Source organism: Lepidochelys olivacea (genome assembly GCF_965140295.1).
Source record: "Lepidochelys olivacea isolate rLepOli2 genome assembly, chromosome: 8".
NCBI lineage: Eukaryota > Metazoa > Chordata > Testudines > Cheloniidae > Lepidochelys > Lepidochelys olivacea.
Window position 1 is genome coordinate 15,224,844 of NC_140418.1, and position 22,006 is coordinate 15,246,849.

General features: G+C 45.2%; 1 long non-coding RNA gene across 2 annotated transcripts in view; it reads left to right on the forward strand.

The window, feature by feature from the left end:
- The first annotated feature begins 5,127 nt into the window (after nucleotides 1-5,127).
- The window catches only part of LOC311524622, a 64,994-nt gene continuing 48,115 nt past the window's right edge, over nucleotides 5,128-22,006 (forward strand). For both annotated transcript variants that reach the window (XR_014712590.1, XR_014712591.1), the window contains exon 1: nucleotides 5,128-5,442. This is a non-coding gene — a long non-coding RNA (uncharacterized lncRNA). The remainder of the gene's footprint in view (nucleotides 5,443-22,006) is intronic.

Here is a 22,006-nt window from a genome sequence, read left to right on the forward strand (position 1 = left end):
CCCCAGGTCGGGGTTCCAGGGGTGTGTCTGTGCAGATTTGTTCTTGTGCTTTTTCAGGGAGTTTCTTGAGCAAATGCTGTAGTTTCTTTTGGTAACCCTCAGTGGGATCAGAGGGTAATGGCTTGTAGAAAGTGGTGTTGGAGAGCTGCCTAGCAGTCTCTTGTTCATATTCCGACCTATTCATGATGACGACAGCACCTCCTTTATCAGCCTTTTGATGATGTCAGAGTTGTTTCTGAGGCTGTGGATGGCATTGTGTTCTGCACAGCTGAGGTTATGGGGCAAGTGATGCTGCTTTTCCACAATTTCAGCCCGTGCACGTCGGTGGAAGCACTGTATGTAGAAGTCCAGTCTGTTGTTTTGACCTTCAGGAGGAGTCCACCCAGAATCCTTCTTTTTGTAGTGTTGGTAGGAAGGTCTCTGTGGGTTAGTATGTTGTTCAGAGGTGTGTTGGAAATATTCCTTGAGTCGGAGACGTCGAAAATAGGATTCTAGGTCACCACAGAACTGTATCATGTTCGTGGGGGTGGAGGGGCAGAAGAAGAGGCCCCGAGATAGGACAGATTCTTCTGCTGGGCTAAGGGTATAATTGGATAGATTAACAATATTGCTGGGTGGGTTAAGGGAACCACTGTTGTGGCCCCTTGTGGCATGTAGTAGTTTAGATAGTTTAGTGTCCTTTTTCTTTTGTAGAGAAGCAAAGTGTGTGTTGTAAATAGCTTGTCTAGTTTTTGTAAAGTCCAGCCACGAGGAAGTTTGTGTGGAAGGTTGGTTTTTTATGAGAGTATCCAGTTAATCTTTCCCTGTTTGCTGTAGAGGATGTTGATCAGGTGGTTCCGCAGTTTCTTTGAGAGCGTGTGGCACAAGCTGTCAGCATAGTCTGTGTGGTATGTAGACTGTAATGGATTTTTTACCTTCAGTCCTTTTGGTACGATGTCCATCTGTTTGCATTTGGAAAGGAAGATGATGTCTGTCTGTATCTGTACGAGTTTCTTCATAATTACTGTAGGTTTAAACTAATCTGAGTGAGTTTGGACTAAACAACCATTCATTATTTTGCCCCAAAGAGTGTGCGGTTAATGGATTTATCTTTTTGTTTTCTTTAAATCCCACAGTCTGAATTCTCTGTCTGTTTGCTAGAAAGTTCATACTTTTTTTTTCTTCTGGTTTATCACTGTTTGTGTCTCTGGACCCTACTTCTGTGATCCTACTACAGTCACACCACACTTAAATTTTCTCCTTTCCAAAGTATGGAGTCTGCAGATAATTTTTAAACACCGTTACCATATTTACCTAAGAAATGTATTTGTTCTAGTTAAGTTTGGTAAACTCCTGTTTAAGTTTGAAGTATCATTATTACTTGTGTTACCATCAGTGGGTAGAAGCCCTAGTCATGGGCCAGGAACCCAGTGAACTAGAGCCAGAATCTCCAGGGATTTGTACCCAAATTAAATTCTGGTTAGAGTTCAGTCTGAGGCCAAATCAAGGCCCGTCATGTGGTGTTGTGAGATTTCTGCTATCTTTAAGCAAAATCTCTCAAGAATTTAGTTCATGGAAGCAACTCAGACTATGGGCTCTTTCTTCTGAAAAGGTAGAATATTAATCTAGGCCTTGTTCCATTTTCAAAAGTGACTTAGACTTTTGGAGCCTCACAGAAGTTTCATTCAGATTTTCAGAAGTCTCATTGAGACTTAGGTGTCTGGTGTCTAGTGCCTAAGTCGTTTTTGAAAATAGGCCTTAGGCTCCTAAGTCACTTAAGTGCTTTTGAAAATATTATCCTTTGTCTACTACCTTAACCAAAGACTGTCTTTCCCCCTCGCTCAGCCTGCTAATGATTGACAGTCTTTAAATAGCTCTTTGGATTTATTTTTAAAACGTTTTTCTTCTTGGATTTTATTCCGTGGTTTCAATGTTTATATCCTGACCCTGCTCTGCTCTCTGTATTTGTACTGGATACATCTGTTGGTAGGGCAACTGTATACAGCAAAATAGCAACATTTATTTTAAAAAGGGAGTCTACAGTAGTTACAAACAGCTGCTGTAGGCAAAGTGTGAGAGCTTTGGCCCAGAAGCCATGCTGTTGTAAGAGCTGCCTGAACGAGCCAAAGTTGTGACTTGTAGCATTGTGATGTGGCCCGGAAAAAAAGAGCCATGTTTTGGGAAAGTGATGCAGTTGGTCTCAGTACATCAGTTTACCTGCTGGGAGCTGTCTTATTACTTTGAATTGTGAGTAATTCCTCAATATAAGACCAGTGAGAGGCATTCTCAAAATCCCGGTGAAGATATGACAGCCCAAGAGAGAGAGAGAGAAAACCTGCTCATCTGATTCTAAAAATGAATGTACATGTCTCCAGGGAAACCCCTTTCTTACCTCTGTGACCTCTTGTGCTAACAGTACTTACCCCGGTCACTTATATCTCTTTGCCTGCATATCTAAAAGCTAGTCGCAGTCTCAGTTTGCTAATATTGTCATTGTCTCTAATTCCTCAAGTATCTTTACTTGAGGAAACTAGGTAGATAATATGACTGATTAACAGGAAGTGCCCAGGGACACTGACTGACTGATTAATCTCTCAGACTAAATAAAATGGTTTTAAAGCACTGAGTCATTAAATGAACTCCCCTGGTAATGGCACTGTGCTGCCCAGAGCAGTGCAGGAGAAGTTAAACAAAACACTACTAAGTGTGCAGTTTGCACAGGAGAAGGCTGGGTTATTGCCTAAAGTGCCAGTTTTCTTTTTTCAGACATTCCCAACTTAAGTCAGTGACATCAGCGAGCGAGGGAGATGTTCTCTTCTCTCTGGTCCTGCAGTTTTGAACAGTTTGGTTTCTTAAGAGATCTTAATTGCTTCCATCTGGTAGTACAGAATGGTTCTTGACCCTGGGATGAACTTAATTCATTTCCTTCTGACTTACTCATTAACTGCCTTGAACCATGAACAATCTCAAGGCCCTTAACATTGTTCTCTAAGCCACCAGGATTCAGACAGTAGGTTTCCTTACTCTTACAATTGCAGCTCAGGGTAGAAAAATAAGCCCTGAGACTTATTTAGCACATGATATCTGTGCTACAAGTGTCTTCCAGGAGCACCCAGCAGGGACAAGCCCTGTGTAGATTTATTTTTATTTTTAAATTGTCTCTGTAGCATGGGGTTTGTGCCTCTTTCACAGGAAAGCTGAAAGTAATATGGGAGATTTGGCATTTATATGGCTTGGATAGGAATGAAGTCCTTTTGGCAGCACACTCAGGATCCCAGATATGTTTTACAATATTATCTAAGGGCTTCTGCATCACATCCAGTTACTATCTGAAGCTGTATGACATTGTGCAGATTTCAGCCATGTACAGAGCCTTCTGCTCTTTCTGAAAGATAGTTATTCTTCGGATGGGAACTTGTGTAAATGTGTTAATCAAGTTTGCAGAAAGTTTTGTTTTAGGAAATATAATTGGATAACAAAAAGAAAAGGAGTACTTGTGGCACCTTAGAGACAAGTCCTCCTTTTCTTTTTGCGAATACAGACTAACACGGCTGTTACTCTGAAACCTGTCATAATTGGATAACGTAACTTGTGGGGTGGAACCAGAATATTCAGAGCAATCACCAATAGGTTGCAGCTCCACAGAGCTCATTCATTTCATCAGTGTTGCCAACTAGCTTTGCTTCTAACCAGGCTTCACCCCTTTGTAGGGGTCATTTTCTTGCACACTCTTTCCCCAGGGCTAGAGTGTAGAGGTGTAAACAGACCTCTCAGAGTAAGGTTATTGTGTTATAATTTGAAATACATACAAGAGTCACCCTGTCCTAAAACCACCAACCAAAATTTAGTCTGTCATGGAGGTGATGTAATATTACCTCGCAGGTGAGAGCTGGGGGAAGTGTTACACTGTGATGAAAGAACAGGAGGACTTGTGGCACCTTAGAGACTAACAAATTTATTTGAGCATAAGCTTTTGTGAGCTACAGCTCACTTCATCGGATGCATGCAGTGGAAAATACAGTGGGGAGATTTTATATACACAGAGAACATGAAACAGTGGATGTTGGTCAGCCATTTTACGAGTTCTATCAACCACAGGATCTATGATTTCCCTCCCAATGGTGTAAAATCTCCCCACTGTATTTTCCACTGCATGCATCCAATGAAGTGAGCTGTAGCTCACGAAAGCTTATGCTCAAGTAAATTGGTTAGTCTCTAAGGTGCCACAGGTAGTCCTTTTCTTTTTGCAGATACAGACTAACATGGCTGCGACTCTGAAAACTGTGATAAAAGGTTATTTAATGGTAGCTAAGTGAATACAATTGGTTGTCAAAAAATACGATAAAGGGGACTTTATTTAAACTGGAATAAACAGAATTGGACTCCACCTATCTACAACAACATTAAATAGAAGAATATGTATAAATAAAAAATTAGAACATCAGAAATTTGAATGCCGAAACATTTAATTTTTTGACCCCCCCCCCCAAAAAGTTTTCCAGAGAAAGCAGACATTTGTGAAAAATTTCATTTAGTTGTGAATCCAATTTTCCATGGAAAAAACAGTTGTGAGGGAAAATGTTTGACCAGTCCTGTTTCTCACTGTTGCTGCCAGTGGCGGATGCACTAGGAGAAACAGGGCTCTGGGTAGAGCCAACACGGTGCTTAAAATCTCTCTGCACTTTCTAAATAGAAAGGGAGAAGAGAATCAGTCTGAGTTTCCCAGGCCAGAAACGAGAGCCAGTCATGAGGACAGGAAACCTAGAGATATCAAAGATGCATCAAAACCAGGCCACTGTGCACGGTGATCAATATGGTCAAAGGCTTCATGCAACCCAGCAGGAAAACATTTCTCTGACCTAGTAAAAGGGATTTTCTCCCACTACCAAGCCTGAAACACTCTAATTTACTGTCTTCTACCCCCACAGAATTTGAGTTCCTCATATCCTGTCCCCCTGACATGCTTTTGGGTTATTTTCTCTCTTCCCCTTCCCATTCTGCCTGTCCCCTGTCTCCGAACGCTGTGAAGTATAATAATCCCTGGGAAAATTCTGTGTACCAAACTGGATTAGATCCTAGGCCGTTGCTCCACCTCCCTCCTGTGCACTTTCACTTTCCCCAGCCACAGCTCTCTCTTCCCTCCCCCACCTATATTTTTGGAGGATGCTGCCTAAAGGAAAAGTGAAAGTCACCAGCCTTTGTTTTGACTGCGGAGAAAAACAGCCCTGTTGGGGTTCACAGCCAATGGCCCACACCTCGGGACCACAAGCAACAAGACTCGGCCTCTGAATGGGAGTGTGCTAAGAAATGGGATCCTAAAGACATCTGGAAATAGCAGTGAACCTGTGGGTACAGCCTGGACCAGACTAAGCATCTGCCCCTCTGCCTGCTCTGTCCCACCCCCACCAGATCGCAACAGTGGCTCCCTAAAGACTATGCTGAAAGGAGGAGATGCATGTGCAGGTAAAGGGTTTCTTTGACTTGATTCCAACTGGGGGCAGCCCCGAGGAGATCTCCTGCACCTGAGACTCAGCTCAGAAAGGTTGTATCCTCCATTGATCCGACAGGGGAACTGTGAGAAGGAAGAAGAGGGTGCTGAGGGAAAGGAGGGGGTGGGAGGGGAGGTCGAGGGGGCAGAGGAAAAGGCTGAGGCTGGGTGGGAAGGGTCAGAGAGAAAGGATAGAGGAGTTGGAGAGGGGGCAGAGGGAAGGGATGGGGTGGGAAGAGAAGCTGAGGGGACAAAGGGGCAGAGGGAAAGGAGGGGGAGGCTGAGGGAGCAGAGGGAAAGTATGGGTAGGAAGGGAAGCCTAGGGGGCAGAGAAAAGGGAGGGGGTGGGAGATGGACCAAAGGGGCACCAAAGAGGGCAGAGGGAATGGGAGGGGAGGCCAAAGGGCAGAAGGAAAGGAGAAGGGGTGGGGGGAGGCTGAGGGAGCAGAGGAAATGGAGGGGGGCAGAGGGAAAGGAGAGGGGGAAGGGAGGGGACAGAGGGAAAGGAGAGGGGGAAGGGAGGGGAGGCTGAGGGAGCAGAGGGAAAGGATGGGTAGGAAGGGAGCCGAGGGGGCAGAGGAAAGGAGAGGGGTATGAGAGGGGAGGCTGAGGGAAGCGAGGGGGCAGAGGGAAAGGAGAGGGGGATGAGAGGGGAGCTGAGGGGGCAGAAGGAAAGGAGAGGGGGATGAGAGGGGAGGCTGAGGGGGCAGAAGGAAAGGAGAGGGGGATGAGAGGGGAGGCTGAGGGGGCAGAAGGAAAGGAGAGGGGGATGAGAGGAGAGGCTGAGGGAAGCGAGGGGCAGAGAGAAAGGAGAGGGGGATGAGAGGGGAGGCTGAGGGGGCAGAAGGAAAGGAGAGGGGGATGAGAGGAGAGGCTGAGGGGGCAGAGGGAAAGGAGAAGGGGATGAGAGGGGAGGCTGAGGGAAGCGAGGGGCAGAGGGAAAGGAGAGGGGGATGAGAGGGGAGGCTGAGGGGGCAGAGGGAAAGGAGAAGGGGATGGGAGGGGAGGCTGAGGGAAGGGAGGGGGGCAGAGGGAAAGGAGCGGTGGAGAGGGTGGGGGTAGAGTTTCTATAGGGCAGCAGGTGTAAGATGTTTTTTTGTTGTTGATGTTCCTAGCAAACCGTTCCTGTAGCTAATTTCCATTGTCCATTTGAAGGCTGGGGCTGCTCGTTATTAGCCTGATAGCTTCTGTTTCTCTTCCCATGCCTTGGGCTGATACATCTAGTCCTCTTTGAAATGGGACTAATCAAAGCACACTAATGAACAGTTGATGCATGTCAGCAGAGTCCACGTGGACAATTAATATGCAGCAGGCTAGTGCAGGGTAGAATTACTCCAGTGTTCCACTTCACTGCTGCTTAGCAATTTCTCAAGAAGCAGCAGAAGCAGCATGAAACTCCTATATCTCACCACATCCCTCCCCAGGATTTTGAGAAGTGGCAATGAAATTGATCATTTATATTAGTTACACTCTGCTGTTGCTTGGCAGATCTATGAATATCAGCAAAGGCATGGGAACCAGCTCTTTGCAGACTCAAGAAAACACCCATTTACACTCGTTCACATTAGAATGCCTTTGTAACCATAAGGACCAGTAATGTGCATTTATATTTAAAAAAAAAAAAAGCCCTTAAATTCTGCATAAGTTTGTGGCTTCTCCCCTCCCCCACGTGAGTCAATTTTCACAATTCCTCATTAACAGGTACATTTCGAAAGCCATACTCATTTAAAGTCTCTGGATACGCTTAGTTGCTTTGGCCTGGCAGGTTTGAACAGGCTGGGCAATGTCTCTTTGAAGAAAATAGGAGATCTTCAGTCTCTGGGGAAAGTGGTTGTAAGGCAGCTGGAGGTTCTCTTCCTCCATCACATGATTCTGGAATACTTTTGACATGGTGCAATCTGGTGTTTTCTAAAGGGAAGAGAAAACTTCTGTTCATGAGACAGAGATATGTTATGCTTAGCAGGGTAGATTGAGAACTACACAGAGTTAAGGGAAACCCCAGCAGAGGCAGGGAGATTTCTCCAAAGTCTCCTTCAATTTCAAACTTAATAGAATTATAGAGAGCACTGTCTATTTCTCACCCAGCATTCATACACGGATAATGCTCTGTTTCTGTCGCTTTCATCACGTCGGATGTTGTTTGGATTTTATTTGTAATATTTGACATTCACTTTTTCTAATAATCTTGCAGTGGAATCATATCCCCTCTGCTTCTACTTTTCCTGCTCCTCCTCATCCACTGCACCGCTCGGCTTCTTCTCGAGGGAATCTTTTCAGTCTACCTTTTTTCTTCCCTTTCCCATTCCTCTCCCTATACTGTGTGTGTGCTCTGTCTCTTTCTCCCCCCTTTGTGTTGTTCTACCCCCCGCTTCCAGCCTCTCACTGTGTCACCCCCAACAGTCTTCCCCTCCTTCCCCTGCCTGCCCCTGTGCCCTACTTGCTCCTCCCAAATATTTTCCTAAGTAGCCCCTCACTCACTCTGTTTCCATTTGTTATGGATATTACATACCCCTGGGGGAATTCTGCACCAAAAAATTAAAATTGTACATATTTTATTTGTCAAAATAACACAATATAATCACCCCAGTTTCAATTATTTTGGTAATTTATTTCAAAATACCTGTCAGCAAGTATGTCTGTAACAATAGAGATAACAAAAAGAAGATTCAGGAAATGTTTTTGGACAAATAGACTCCTTACTAGGCATATTAATACAGAACTCTGAGTAACAATTCATTTAAACTACAATACAGAACCGTATTTCCCATACCCCTCAGAAGCAGTGCAAAGGCTTGGCAGAGGCAGGGGTAATGGAGGAGCTGAGAGAAAGGGCAGTAATTGCTGGGACATAGCCTGGGTTTAAACTTGGAAGGTTGTTGGGTATGGGTGGGAAAAGTATGGAACAGATTTTTTTGGGGAGCGGGTATGGGGAGGGATTGTTAAAGAGCTTCCCTCATACAGATGCTGGCTGACCCCTAGTCTCTCCCATTCAGTCAGGCACAACTGCTCGTCCCCATGTGTCCTTGCACCTGCTGTCTATGTATCCCTCCACCCCCACTCAGACAGCCACTCCCCCCTGTTCCCATGTGTCCTTGCACCCCCTCAACCCAGCCCCCTCTCCCCATCCCCATGTGTCTCTGTGCCCCCACTCAGCCATCCCCCATCCCCATGTGGCCCTGCACCTCCACTCCCATTCAGCCCCTGCCCCATGCTGTCTGTCTCCCCTGTCTCCTGACCTGGCCCTACAGGCATTGTGAAGAAGGCACAGTGCCCTTTGGTGGGGAAAAGGCAGAACTGCTGCAACTTTCCAGCAGAAGCTATTTTCTGGAAAAAAAATATGCAGAGCAAATTAATTATGCACACACAGTGGCACAGAATTTCCCCAGGAGTAATTACAGTAGCCCCTACAGAGCTTGGCCATGTTGAGCAGAGTGCTGTACCAACCCAGAGTAACTAAACAAGACAGACGAAGGAAGAATGATTACCCCCACTTTACAGATGGTGACCTGAGACACAGAGAGGTGACATGACTTGTCCTAGGTCAGTGGCAGAAACTGAACTCCGTGCTTCTGAATCCTAGTCTAGTGCCTCCATCACAAGACCATCCTTCACGGACTCTGACATGTCACTCACTCATTTACTCTCTGAAAAGCAAATGAGAGAGTGCCTCAGGAACTGTAGAAGGGCTGTTTACTCCGGGCCTGGGTGCATGTGTGTATCAGAGAAAGGGAGGCTAACCGCACCACCTGCAGAGCAGAGACAAGACAGGTTGGGGTGGGTGGTCTCATGCCAGGTGAGATTGTGCCAAAGGAGGAGCCACTGTCTCTGGAGGCCTCCTTCAACAGCAGAACAGAGAGAGCAGCTCCTAGAGGCTGGGGGAGGCAGCTAACAGGCTAGCTAAGTGCAACAGCATCCTGAAGCAGGAGCACTGATTCAGTACTAAGTCACTACCACTGTTTCCTGCAGCACACCCCAGTTTTTCTTGGCAGCTTCCCAGCCTGGTCTTGGCCTGGCAAACCCTACTTAGCTGGTGAGCTACAACCAGCATAATAGGACTGTCGATGTTGGGGGTGAGGGGAAGGGTGGCGAGGGAAGAGAAACCAGTTAATTCATAGGTTTTCCCAAAAACTAGGACTAAGGTGGTTAAGGCTGCATTGCCAACACTGTACACCTGTTTGTCACCGTCTGTCACTGCATGGTTAGCTGGCTTTGGGATATGAGAGAAGCAATAGGCCAGACGGAACCCAGTAGGCTTTCTCCAGGGGATGGGATGAGCTTGGCTCAATATGTCTCTTAATTCTGTATTGATCAGTGCAGTGGGTTAATGTTAGGTTCAAAATACAAACCATTAGGAGAAAAACAATCTTCCTTGCGGCTTCTGACCCCACAGGAGAATTGTATTAAGCTTTAGGGGACTTTGAGTGTTGAATGGTTTGGCTGAGCATCTGTGAGCTAATACGAATTTGTTATATTCCTGTTGATACAAGGGCTAACTTGGGCCTGTGAGCTCAGCTGCCCCCCAGAGGAATGGATGGTTCAGAGCAGTACCATCCTAGAGGGAGTAGCGGGAGGCGGAATGTCTCCTGGAGCCTCCCTGTGTGTAGGGGGAGCGTGCTCCCTTCTACAGCCTGTTATAGCATGCAGCCTCTCCCACTCTCTGTGGTGTTCCTGTTCTGGGGGCCAGGCTGTGACTGCCTCCTCCCCACCCCCTTTAGGACATTATGTGAGCCATGAGGAGTACACAAAGTGGCTTCTGCACTCGAGCACAAGAGCTGCAATTATGCATGGTCCCTATGGGGGCTGCATGAGGGAGAAGAGTCTTTGTGCTCTCCCTCTCAGTAGACACCTGAGTAAGGGACCTGGCTGACACTCTAAAGGGCTTTTGAAATTGACGTATGTGCTTTCCTGATACGTCTGGATAACAAGCATCCCATCTGAGTTAGGCCGTGTCTCTGCTGGCTAGAGTGAGGGATTGTGAGTCAGAGACCCTGGGTTATCACACAACTTAATTTTTCATGCTGGGCTAACTCCAAAAATGGCTGGATGGATTTTCTTCAAATTTTCCAGGAATAAGAAATTTTCTGTGGGGCTTAGACTAACCATGAGGTGAGTCTGCTCAGGAGAGAATTTCTTAAGGAAAGATATAAGCGACTGAAATAGGGGTTAAGAGAAGACATACCATCTTGCATGATATGGTTACAATAAACTGTAACGTGCTGCTGTGTTGACTCTCCCGGAACTGTAGAGGGCAGTAGCACCTGCAAGAATATCCATATTCAAAGGTGAAGCAGGTTATATGAAAGAAACAAAGGGCAGTCAGGAAATATGCACACATTCTTAACTGGCACCGTGGTTTGTGGTAGGCACATTGGGCTTGCAATGGTCTGAGCTCCAGACAGTAATGTTGGATCTCTTTTACTGACTTTGTATTTATTTTCTGGGTGTCCTTAATACTGAAATTGAGTGGAAATCATTGAGTGTCCTTGTTTGGGCCCTTTTTCTAATGTTAGTTTATCACTTGGTTTTCATTGTCTTGCTTCATCAGAAGTGACTTGCAAGGGAATTTTTTTCGAAAAAACTAGTCATGTTTGTTGTTGCTTGTTTATTCTCGAAGCCTTCCGCAGCGTGCTAGGCACCATCCTGACCTAAAATAGACACAATTCCCTGCCACAAGGAACCTACTGTCTACGTTAGACACCACAGTATTCCAGACTCTGTGTTCCATTGTGGATCCATGATGCTGTTTTGGCAGCATAAAAGGGCTAACAGAATCAAGCCCTGCTGGGGAATACCCTTGTAGCAAGGGAATTCCCTGGTTGGTGTAGAGCTCCACACTGCCTCCCTAGCCACGTCTCATACAGGGTATGTTGGGGGTGGGGGGAAGGGATGGGTGAGAAGGGGTCTGAGTGGAGAGTAGGGTTGTCGATTAATCACAATTAACTCACACAATTAACTCAAAAAAATTAATTGTGATTAAAAAAATTAATTGTGATGAATTACAGTTTTAATTGCACTGTTAAACAGTATAATACCAATTTCAATGTATTAAATATTTTTGGAAGGTTTTCTACATTTTCAAATATATTGATTTCCATTACAACCCAGCAAACAAAGTGTGCAGTGCTCACTTTATATGATTATTTTTGATTGCAAATATTTGCACTGTAAACACGATAAACAAAAGAAATAGTATTTTTCAGTTCAACTCATACCAGTACTGTAGTGCAATCTCTTTGTCATGAAAGTGCAACTTACAAATGTAGAATTTTTTTGTTACATAACTGCACTCAAAAACAAAACAATGTAAAACTTTAGAGTCTACAAGTCCACTCAGTCCTACTTCTTGTTTACGTTTACAGGGGATAATGCTGCCTGCTTCTTATTTACAATGTCATCTGAAAGTGAGAATAGGCATTCTCATGGCACTTTTGTAGCTGGTATTGCAAGGTATTTACATGCCAGATATGCTAAACAAGTGTCATCAGCATGGACGCATGTCCTCTGGGATGGTGGTTGAAGCATGAAGGGACATATGAATCTTTAGAGCATATGGCACATAAATATCTTGCAGCGCTGGCTGCAACAGTGCCATGTGAATGCCTGTTCTCACTTTCAGGTGACATTGTAAACAAGAGCACAGGACCTGCAAGAAGCGGGCAGCATTATCTCCTGCAAATGTAAACAAACTTGTTTGAGTGATTGGCTGAACAAGAAGTAGGACTGAGTGGGCTTGTAGGCTCTAAAGTTTTACATTGTTTTATTTTTGAATGCCGTTATTTTTTGTAGATAATTCTACATTTGTAAGTTCAACTTTCATGATAAAGAGATTGCATTAGACTGCTTGTATTAGGTGAATTGAAAAATACTATTTCTTTTGTTTTTTACAGTGCAAATATTTGTAATAAAAAATAAATACAAAGTGAGCACTGTATACTTTGTATTCTGTGTTGTAATGGAAATCAATATATTTGAAAATGTAGAAAACACCCAAAAATATTTAAATAAATGGTATTCTATTATTATCAGCACGATTAATTGGTTTTAATCTTTTTAATCGCTTAACAGCCCTTGTGGATAGTGCAGTTTAACAGCCACTTAGGGGCTCCACTTAGAGCAGGCACAAGGCTGCTGTAAGTTGTGTTGGAAGTTGCATCAGCCCCGGATGACTCCAGAAGGGAAGGAAAAATGGTGGCTAATGGCCACCATAGCCCCACCACTCCATTCCTACCTGAAGTAAAGCTCAGGTGGGATGGAGATTCTGGAGCAGCATGTCTGCCATACTGTCTAACCAGATCCTGGTCACTTATATCAGCACGAGTATGGAGTGAATCCATTGAGTTCAGTGGCATTACTCCAGGTTTGCCCTCATGTAACTGTAATCAGAATGTGGCCCCAGATGGTGATGTCCTCTGAATCTCATCTCCCCTTTCTTTATCTCTCCTCTCCACTGGGGTGCTGCAGCAGAAGTGCCCCACAGGGGAGTTTTCCCCTGTCTTTACTTTGTACTAACAGCTGTTTTACATAACAGAAACCAGAACAGCAGATTCAGTTGGGGTTGGGCTTGTCTCTGCGTCTACTGTTTGAAGCACTACCAAGTTTGTCCCCACATTAACTCCTTTACTGGGTTGAGCTCTCCCTCCTGCCCTGGGGGCTGAGCATGCTACCTTCACTGGAGCTCGGCACCAGAGAGCCAAACTCGTTCCTGAGATAATGCCTTTGAAGCCACTGGACTTATATCAGAGATGAATTGGGCCCCAGGACTGGAGCCCAACCCCAGTTCTCTGGTATGGCAGCAAAGACCTACCAGCTAGCCATAAGGCTAGCTCCCCGCAACCTCCCACCACATATTTCATTTCTAGGGTCAAAACTCAGTTGAAATGTGCATGTTGTTTTCTGGAAAATACAATAATTGTTGCGTGGTGTGTCATGCCAGGAGGAAACCAGCAAACTGCTTTAGGGCGTATGCCACTGTTAGTTCAGTAACAGCACATTCCAGTGGGTGCTTTGTGGGGCTGCGTCTCATATGCTGCATGGGGAGATCGCGTGCCTTTTCAGTCGCTCTGAGAATTCGGGCATTCGAGTCTCTCATCTCATATAGCTGCAGCTTGTTCTCAAGCTGACACCCCACCCAACCCTTTCCTGCCTCATCACGAGCCTCTGCAGGGGAAAGAAAGCTGCAGCAGCAACACTTATCACTTCACAGCCGCTGTGGATGCTTGCTAGACGCAGGCTCTGTCCCACCGGTCTCTCGTTTTTGGCAGTTTTTCACTGAGCAATAATAGCAATCGAGAAAACATTCAGACGTTTGCTGCTTGGCTGCAAGTAGCTGGGAGAAATCCTCCAGAAAGGGTGCGGTGTGTATGCAGGTCCTGTGCTCTGCTAACACACAGGAGGGCTGCACTCAAAGCAAGGGAGGTTGTCCTAGGACTCCACTAGACTCATTTGAGGGCCCATAGGTCTCTTTCTCACCTGTGTTTTCTAGCACCCTGTTCTCTTTCGACCATGTTTCCCTTGATGGCTTCATCCCGCATCTCGTGGGCCAGCTGTCAGGTACTCTTGGGAAGCCTTTGCACAAAGATGAGCTCAAATGCAGTGGCTGCTGTAGAGTACTATGGTGAAAGGTGTTCAGCCCAGCAGCAGTGTGACACAGTGTAGTTTGAGACCCACTACCCATGGAAAAAGGAATTCCCTGTAGGACAGAGGTGAGGTTGGAGGTTAACTTGCAATGCGGGGGAAGGAAATGGGATGTCACCAGGAAGGCCAGATCATTACCACAACCATCGCAACTCGCACTCTTGCTGGCACCCTCAACATTGAGGCTCTACGGAAATCAGATGACCAGCATGGAGACCAAACTACCCTGGAGGTGCTTCCAACAGAGCGGTGGACTGAGCTGCATTAGTAGGATTGCACTCCTTGTCACAGCCAGAATTTTTCTGACGGGTTTGTATCTTGGCCCGCACACAGGAAGCTCATTGTAGCAGTGGAGATATGTTGGCAGGTTTTGCATCTGGTGCTGTGTCTGGTGCTACTTTGAGCTGGTCGGTCCTGGTCTGTGGGCAGCTTCCTTCTGATTATGAACTTGGCGGGGCTGTTTGAAGGTTTCCTCCAAAGGACAGTTTTTACTCTCTGACGGTTCTTACATAGTCAGGGAGAAATCAGTGCTCATTTGACCTCTGGGAAAGCAAATGGGAATATTTTTGTAATATTTCCTGCCATAGAATCACCTGTTTTGTCTTGGTTTAGCATTAGATTTTGGATGAGGTGTACTATTTAATCCCTAATGCTGTCCTTACTTTATCTGAGTTCTCCTGGATCATTCACCACTGACTTTGTCTATGGCAGTAATGTTGGTGTCCCTCTTCAGATATGAAATGTATAGATGCAATGGGAGACAGGTGTTTTTGCTATCGTGGTGTTCTTGCCATATTGTTTTATGGTCCAGATTCTGCCATCCTTACTCATATTAAGAAATACCTTACCCTTCAGTGGGATTAGTTGCTGAGCATAAGGATCTACTCAGCATTAGAAAGGGTGGTAGAAGTCAGCCTTCTATTATTTATAAAGTAGGGTCAGATTTAATGCCTTGCTTTCCAGATAAATCTCTTATGGTTGCTGTTTGTCCTACTGGTTATGTGTCATTATCACACTGTACATTGTGCACACTAAATACTTGTGATATCTTTATGATAAGGGACAGCCCCAAAATTAGTGAGTTTATTAGTTTAATTACACTGTCAGCTGTCCTCAAGCCACATAGCTGTAACCTAAAGTGCATGTTGTAAATAAAAAAAACCTGCCAGCCAAAGCTGCCAGGATGTTCTTTACCTATTCAAGCAGGTTTCCTGGATATATAATAATGGCCAACTTAACGCTGGTTAGATTGCACTTCTTAGGAGACTCGAAATCAGATAATAAAACTGGTAGTCAGCCTCTTGTCAACTCAGAGAGAAGAGAACAAGAAAAACCTGACAGAATCATAAGGTCAGACTCAGGCTTTAAAGATAGAATTCAATGTTTATAGTTCCACAAGGTAGAGAAAGTATAATAGTCTGCCGTCTAAATCCATCATGGGGGGATGGAGAGAGAGAGAGAGATGCCTGAGGATCTATCGATGAAAAACAAAGAAGGGGAACTTGGGCAAAAGAGAAAATCCTGCAATGATATGAAGGCAAGAGCCCCTTCTCCATTTGGGAAGCTGTCAAAGCCCCATTAAAGTCTTTCAGTTATTTTAATGGGAGTTGGGTCAGTTCCCAACTTTTTGCCACCTTGTACAACCTTTGTATTTATTTAAGTGATGCATTACCCACAATTTCCACTTAAATTGCTGTTCTCATTCCCTAGGATTAGAATCCCAAATAGGGAATCTAATGGGGTCTGCATTCTCAGATGAACACAAGCAACTCAAGGGTATTGATCTTAGTGGGCATGTCCCAAATAGGAGCCTCATATAAGATCACAGCAGTTAGAGAGAGAAAATTCACATTAGGCCATAGAGTTCTTCCTCCTACAGATAAAAGACTTATTAGCTATTTAAAGTGATACTACACTCCCCTGAGCTAAAAGGCCTCGTGGGGGAAAGGGCATGTGTTATTAAGTGAACTCTGCTGGAGGCACCTTGCCATAGTTCTACAACGGTGTTCTTCCTGTATAAAAATTAATCACAATGAGACATATGATTAACCTGAATAAAGATCTCTCCATAGCACAATAGTGCTATAAACACCAGGTTTACTATCCTCCCTGGGCCACCACCAATTAGCACAGGGTAACCTGACCTGAAGTGCTGTAAAACCTGTCCTGCCAGCCTGTTACGGGAAAGGTGACAGTCTCTAATATGTTTCTCATAAGACTGAATTATCGGAATAACAACTGGCCACCCTTGCCTAGATTCCATCCAGCTGCTTTGTTTGTTTCATGGTTTTACATGTCAGACAAGCTTTGCCTTTGCGTCATGTCATGACTGTTAATATGGTTAGAACATGAGAGTATTGGAGCAAAGAACACCTTGAGTCTCTGGTTTCTTTTTTCTGCATTTTTATTACTGTTCAGTAATTTGGGTAATTGTATACTGTCCACCTAAAATTTCCTCTGCAGAGGCAACTGAATGTGGTACTTTTCACTTCCTGTCCAAAACCATTGTTAGCATTGCTGTCAGCTGTTAAAAGCTGCCATGTTTCTCCCCAGAGGGGAGGCTGTATTTCAGCGGTGGGTAAAGTAATTCTTGTGTGCATGTAACTTAGAGATGCTCTGAATCCAGCAGATTCTCTCAGGCCAGTGCCCTAACCACGAGGGCGTGCATGGATATGTGCGCACACGCCGGTTTCGATCCAAAAACAGGCATTTGACAGGCAATTCTGGCTTGGTGAAAACATTCAAAAGGTTAGTTTTTGTTCCAGTGGAAATTTCCGCCAGATGGAATAGTCATTGTCTGGTGAGCTCTAGTTTATAGCCCTTCCAAAACTCTTGGTGATGGCAGTGGAGGGGGGAGAGCGTTGTTTGTTTTGTTTGCTTTTTCATCCTTGCTAGTGTGACTCTACCCATATTAATGTCCAGTCCTGTCTGTCACCAAATTCTGCCCTTGGGTGGATATAGTTCCCATTGAACTCAATGGAAGGTCACATACATCCGAGTCCAGATCACCACAGAACTGCTAATGAAAATCAGCTTTTCTGTGTACAAATGGATATTTAGCCCCCCTGGCATGGACAATGGCAATAACTGAGTAGCCATGCAACTGCATGCGCTCAAACTTACACAGACCTCAGGCTTCAACCTTCTGAGAAGTGAACTCTAAATATGTAAATGTGGGAAAAGTGGGTATTATCTAGCTCCATTGACTACATTCCAACCTGTATGAGGATGAACTTTCAGTTGTAGGGTTAATGATTCCCAGTTAGCGATAAGGATAACAGCTTCCCAGGAGGTTATTCAGTGGAAAGGTTACATTATTGACACTATTATCCCATTGTTTATGGAAGTGCAGTGTGTCTCTCAAATGACTTACAAAGAATTGCCCTCTGCTCTCTCCCTCTTGAACACTGTTTACAATAGATAGTTGATGCCCTGTTGATCTGAACTTCAACGTACTGCTTTATGTCCTAGAAGAAATGCGGCTTCAGATCGACATGTCTGCAGCTTGCCTTGCACGAATAGACCTGCCTGGATTTGAATGTACTGGGGTTTAATAGTGAATCTGTTGCTAGAGGTTCATTAGTATCCATCTTCAATTAATTTTTGAAGGTCCAACTTGGCCATTTGAATTTGCATTTCCCAGTTTCTCTTTATCTCGTAAATTCTTATTACTGATTTAGCGGCATTTTGTGCTTTGATTTAAATCCATTCCCTTGTTGTGGGTTTAGATTTGATTTAGTTGTGCTGCTGCAATTGAAAACGATGGGTTTATGACCATGGAGCAGGCCAGTACCAAGGACTGCCCATGAGCCTGGAACTTACAATCTTGCAAGAGGAGGTTGGCCATTGAAGCTATAAAACATAGAAGGCCAAATGGTCCTTTACATGGGTTATTTCCATGGACTGGACAATTCTGTTCAATCACTTCCTGGGGGGAAGCAGTGTTACCCCCACTCCATGGAATAAGAAAATGGCTCAGTCACTGGTACACAAGGCCGCCCCGCCCCCTGCTGTGTCCCAGGGCAGCACAAGTCCTGCAAGTTCTCCCCAGCTGCTGCTTATCCCAAAGCCCCTTGCAGGGAAAGGATGTTTAACTGAGGAGTGGAGGAACCAGCATTTTTTAGTGCTGATTGGGTCAGAAGTAGCTTACGCCTGAACCCCTGCAGGGAAAGTGCAACAGGGAAGAAATGATGCAGAGGAAAAGGACCCATCCTTTGTTCCTCCCCAGGCTCAGTCCCCAGGGAAGGGCTTGCACGGTGAGGGACCAGGGGAGTATGTGTCAGTGATGGTTCTCCCTCCCTCTGTGGTTCCACCCAGACACACTACTTTTTGATCCCGGATGCTTTTACACCTGAGCAGCTAACGAAAGCCACAGACCAGGGGGTTAGCAAACAGAGCAGCAAACGTCAGATTTCTTTACTCTTTTCAGAAGCAGTAAATAGTGTTGTACAATACAGTTCAACCTTCCCATGTGGCTGTTGCATCACCTTCCTCTAAACAAGCACTGCGGTTAATAAAAGTAATACGTGCACAAATCTGCAATACAGGCATGAATGTGGGAGGCACACCCTGCCCACTCGACAGGATGGGCTGGGTTACTTCTTCCCCAAAAGATCTCCCATCACCCCTTGAGAAGAATCTTTGCTTAGTCCAGAGCTGCAGTGTAGGAATGAATTCTTAGCTGCCTGCCTTTTCTCCATGTTAATAAAAACAGCTTGTGCTGTGTAAAAATGTAACCTATGCAGTCAGTGCCACGCACATGGGATGTGTGGCCAGGAACTGATTTAACTAAATAGCATTAAAAGCTGCTTTAGTGGGAAGCTTCTGTGTATTTACCTGGCCAATAGGGGTGACTGGCAATTGATTTATGCCTGATTTGAAAAGAAAAGCCCAAGGCACTTTTTACACTGCCAGTCTGTGACAGTGCTCTTTGAATCCCTTTTTTAATGTCGGGCTGTGTGAATGGTTGATGTGTTTCGTTTAACCTTTCCCATTTTTCCTTATTCTTTTTAAAATGAATTGTTGATTAAATAACTTGCATTTGCTTTAACTTGTATGTAATGGTCAGTGGGTCAGAGAAGTGCCCAGTGCAGAGAGAGTACCCTGGAGTGGGGACACCCTAGCCCCTGTCCTAGGTGACCACAGCAGGGTTGGGGGTCGAGCCCCCCCGGAATCCTGGGCCCAGCCTTGTTGGGGTTACGAGGACTCTGCCAGACAGGAGAGTGGAAGGGGAGCCCTCAAGGGCAGGGAGGCCACTGGGTAAAGGAAGGGGGAGCGAGGACTCAGATCCTTTTGCTAGCCCACTTCACCGGGGTAGTGCAGAAGCCAGGAAAGTTCCCCACAATAGCGGGACTATTCCCCCACTTACATCTAGAAACCTAGCTTTGGAAATGTTAGAATCTCTGTAGTAGTCTCAGCCCCTATCTCAGTTTTGGCAAGGTCACTTTTCCTTTGTTGGATGAATATGTGTAGTTCAGTGGCACATCTGAAAACAAAACAATGCTGGGGCCTACCACAGCCTGCATCTTAATCCACCCAATAACTTAAAATTACAGCCTCCAAATGCATTCTAGAATGTCACTGGAGAAACTGCTGGGGAAAATTTATTTCCAGGGCACGAGCGGAGGCAAGTTGTCTCAGGTCAGCAACATGTGCTTCAACATCAGCAGGCTCTGCTTCCTTTTTCAATTTCCCCACTGGAGTCTGGACAGTAAGAGCACTCTTATGCAGCACGTCCACAGGACTGGGGCAGGGAGCATTTTAAATCAAGGAGTTCCATCTGCTAATGTGAGGCATTATTGCCACAACTGAGTTTGGTAGCTCAGGAATTTCTCTTTCATGGAAGGGCATTAGAGCAGCCACGTTCTGTCCCTGGCATTTTTATAGCCTCTGGGACACCCCAGTAATAATACTCTGAGATTCCAATTTAGTTTGAGGGCCAACAAATCTGGAGTAAAATTCTGGTCTCATTGGAGTCTATGGGAGTTTTCCATCAATGGAGCCAGGATTTCTCACACTGACTTTCATCTAAGTGTAGCCTTACAAGTTGAACTTCCAGGATTTCTAGGGTTATTTTTGAGAGCAACAGTGTTCTCTTAAGTGCTTTTTGAAATAATTAATAAGTATTTACAGGCTTAACTTCAGTTTAATGGAAGGTTGTTTTTTAATTTGTTTTTGCCTGGGGATAGGATTAACCATTGCTCTTTAGGGAATGCTAGAACCAGTCTCCCTCCTACGCGCCCAGTTTGTGACTGGTACATTAGCTATAATTAGCTCAGCCTTTGCTTGGCATGTTTTGAAAAGAAAGAAGACTGTTGTGACCTAAACAGCTCAACCACAAATTTAATCTGGATACTTTTTCAAAGTGTGTGTGTTTCCATTTGCTGAATTCCTTTCCAGTGTCCTGCTGGCTTTGTCATTGCTACAGTTTGCTATTTGTTCCCGTGTAGGGACCTTTGTGCATGTGGAGCTAGGGCAACATAGAGCCCCTGTGAGTCTTCAAAAGCATGAATTAACTTTGATCTGTGGTTCTCTTACTCAGCAAACTGTAGAGACAGGCGCCGAGCTCTTCCCAAATCAGAAATGATTGCCACTGCAGCCAGATAGGATACAAATAAAATCAGCCTGCTTGATGGCAGTCCAGATGTTCAGAGAGAAGCTGCTGGAGTGGCCTACAGAAAAGAAAAAATATTTTCTTTCTGGGAAAAAGTATTAAGAATTCCCCTTAATAGAGGGCTGGTTTGCATTGGGAAACATATGGGTTGGTGGTAACAAATGGGGCTCAGCCCAGGTCAGGTGGTTGGAGGAGGTATTAACCAGTTACTGAAATGATGGTGAAGTCAGTTTGTCCCCAGCTGTGTTTACTGAGACTGCAAGCTCTTTGGGACAGGCACTGTCTTTCTGCTTTGTGTGTGTACGACACCTAGAACAACAGGGCCCTGATCCCTGCCTCTTGGTGCTGCTGCAATACAAAGCAATACAAAACTCTGGCGTGTTGGAGAATGAATTGTTTGTGCTGCTGCCAGGGCGGTCAGGCCATTTTGAGCCTGGGATTGGTATGAGAGCCAGAACGCCACTGTGTTACGTGTCTGGAGTAGAGGAGGGATTATGGTCCCAGAGAGCACCACTGATTGTTGCTTTGCAACTCTAGAGCTGAGTTCTGTTTGGTTTGGCTTTTGTGTCGTGAAGTCTCTTGGTTTCCTTTACCGGTGACTGTTTCTCGGAGCAGCTTCCATGACAACAGGGAGATGAAGCCATAATAAGTGAATCAACCATAGGAAAGGTTCTGACTGGTGGTTGCTCTCATGCTTGGAATAATAGCTATTAGAGAAACACTTAGTGATTGACACACACTGTGTCCTCCAAATGCAGGCCAAAGTGTGGCTGTTTGGCTACTCTCTGCTGCTGGTGTGGAGACACACATTTCCCTAAAAGGAGCTCCCAGGGCTGCTGCTCCTGACCTGAGCACACTCCCCCAGCTATGATGACCACAGGCCAAAGTAGCCCGTTAGGCCCTTCAAAAATGTGCAGCACCAAGCACATCTGAGCCCTGCCTGTGAGCATGCTCAGTACAAGTTATATGTGGCTGTGGCTCCTCTCTCCCCTCCTGCCTTGAAGAGACTGACCCTACTCTTGGTGGTTGTCCATGAGCAGGCAGCCTGCCCTTGTGCTATTCAAGCCAATGGGAGTTTTGTTGCTAGCTTCAGTGGGGGGAGGATTGGTCCTGGGCAGTTTGAGGACTACAACTGTGACTAGCCCCTGCCAAGGGAGGAAAGCTGCAGAGTACTAATCAAAGCAGCCCTATGGGATTGTTGTGGGGTAGGAGGGAAGAGAGAGAGTGTGTGTATAGACAGACAGATATGTTGGGCCAGACCCTATCCCTTGTAAAGGCAGTAGTGCAGAACA